The 2,466-nt window shown below is 51.5% G+C and overlaps 1 pseudogene; it reads right to left on the reverse strand.

The window, feature by feature from the left end:
- Positions 1-589: 589 nt before the first annotated feature.
- LOC137656921 (5S ribosomal RNA) lies at positions 590-708 on the reverse strand (annotated as a pseudogene).
- Between the last annotated feature and the right edge of the window lie 1,758 nt (positions 709-2,466).

The raw sequence follows: 2,466 nt of genomic DNA on the forward strand, positions 1-2,466 counted from the left end.
GTCATCGACAGCTATCAAAAAAAAAAGATAATCTAAAATAGGACCTGCAAAATCAATATACAATATTTGCCATGGATACCAGGGTAACTTCCATGGTAACATTCTAGCAAAATGAGGATTATTCTGTTGCACAACACAATTCATACAATTTCTTACAAATAATTCAATGTCTCTCTCTACACTGTGCCACCAGATACTAGTCCTTTCAATAGACTTTGATCTAATAATGTCTTGGTGATCAGAGTGTATATCAGACAAAACCTTCTCAGTGAAACAGGAATAACTAATCTTGATCCTTTCATGATACAACCTTGCGTTACACTTAGTTCATTCCAAATATCTGTACATTGTATCCGATTTTCTTCAGTTCCGCTGGTCCCATAGGGGCCAGAAAGTCCGGTTAATCGTTGCTTTGAAACCACAGGGAACTTATCCTGAGGCGACCCTTCGGAACTTTAGACGGGTCAATGAGGAAAAGAGAACTAGGAAACGTTCCAAGGTAGGGCTGCAAGCTGTGCTTGACTGAGAACAGGTACTGCGACTCTCCTCAGCCTTGCCACAGTCAACTGAAGGGAAGGCTCGGAGGAGGCGGCAACAGAATCTGGTGTCCCCAGGCGGAGACCCATCCAAGTACCGACCAGACCCGACGTTGCTTAACCTCGCTGGACGGACGAGAAGCGGGGTTTCTAACGTGGTAAGGCCGTTGACTCAATATCATGGCTAGATACTCCAGATGTTGAGGCAGAGGAAGAGAAGGCTCCTAGCAAAATACCATGAACCCCCACTCATGGTAAGCATCCGGAAGCTTGTCCCGGCGCTGAAGAAGGTCGAACCCGAGCCTACCGGAGTTGACCAGACCTCCAAAAGGGAAGGAGGCGGAAGCCTGCACCTGAGCGGCCATGAGGAAAGCAGGGAGAGTTCTCTGGGGAAAAAACTGCGATGCCACGGCTGGATCGCCACACTGCATCTTAAGCAAGAATACCTGTAGTCTAGGCTGAATTCCACGAGCTTCCTGGAAGATGGATGGAATGGAAACTGAAAGTACCCGTCCTTCCGATCCAGGGCCTAAGGAGTCCTGTCGCCTCGTTACCAGTCTGATCGATTCTGCTGTTCCACGCTGGACGAAGTTTGTTCGACAAACTTGATCAGAGATGAGAGGTCGACTACGGAACTCCCGTCTCAGATACTTCCTTAAAAGAAAGGATCGACTGAAGAAGCCGGGGGGTGAAGCCATCGACGATCCTATGGAGGACCTTCTCCTAAGGCATGGATCATTCTGCCCAAACGGGCAAACTCTTGCCGACCCTATGGCATAGAGGTTCAGAGACACTGAATTCGCTGACAGAGACGGCAGGTGCGATATCCTTGGCTGATCACAGATATCGTGCAGGAATGGGCCTCGGGAAGCTATCATCCGGATGAGTAAACTTAGGCATCCTCCCAGCGTGAAACCTGCAAGGGGGGGGGTGCCAATCCTAGAGTTCGTGAACTCGGCCGCTCCCTCTAGGACTATGCCCCCCCGGGAGAGCCTCCCGTGCCACCTGTTCCTAACAGGAGGGAACTGCTATTGGACACCTTGTGTCAGTTGTCGTAGCCGGTCCGATAACTTAGGCCGACGTGGCTGAAAGAAAGAGGCGCTGGAGCCCTGCAGGGTCTGGAAGAAAGCGCCTTGGAGGAGTGAGAATGGAAGTCGACTTCCTCCGCACAACCGCTGTCTATGTCTCTGTCCTTGGGCACAAACAAACTCTTCTCAAGGATGGAAGGGTGTCTGAGGCTGTCGACATCCACGGATGAAACACCCGAAAGGAAGCCCTCGGTCATTGCGTCCAGATGGTCGAACATCGAGCTTGCCCGCAAGTTTGAAACTTGACGACGAAACGCCAAGGTGCTTGAGCCCGAGAAGAAGAAAGTACCCATGACCTTCCTGTAGCTTCGATGAACAAAACCTCGGGTCGCAACCGAGGAGGGAAAGGACCTGGTAAGCCCCTTTCACTAGATGGAGAAGAGGAAGGGGTAAACCAGTCACCCCTTGGCCGAAGGAATAATCTCGAACGGAAAGCCCCCTGGCAAAACCCTTCCAGGGAATGACAGGGAAGGGCTAACCCAGGTTCTGGAAAAAAGAATGTTGCTCAGACTTCCCTGAAGATTATTGCTGCTCTTGCATGTGCCATGCTCTGCATTTAAGGGGTGAGGCCGTGTTCTGGAAATACGCTCCAGATGACTCGCCAGGCTGGCCATGCTGCGAAACCCCAACGGGAATCGCGGTCGCAATCGCCCTGGCGCTTGCGCGATGGTAAATCAATGGTTTGCGCGTGAGCGAACGTGGAAGCGCCCATGCGCGGAAACGCAGGAATGCAAACGAAGGTGACCGAAGGAGCGCAGAAGGAGGGCAAGTGAGGTAGGAAGGGCGAGAACTGGTGGTCGGCGAGCGATAACCCATAGGCGAGCAATGGATACTGCAAGAAT

Source organism: Palaemon carinicauda, chromosome 17 (genome assembly GCF_036898095.1).
Source record: "Palaemon carinicauda isolate YSFRI2023 chromosome 17, ASM3689809v2, whole genome shotgun sequence".
Classification (NCBI taxonomy): Eukaryota; Metazoa; Arthropoda; class Malacostraca; order Decapoda; family Palaemonidae; genus Palaemon; species Palaemon carinicauda.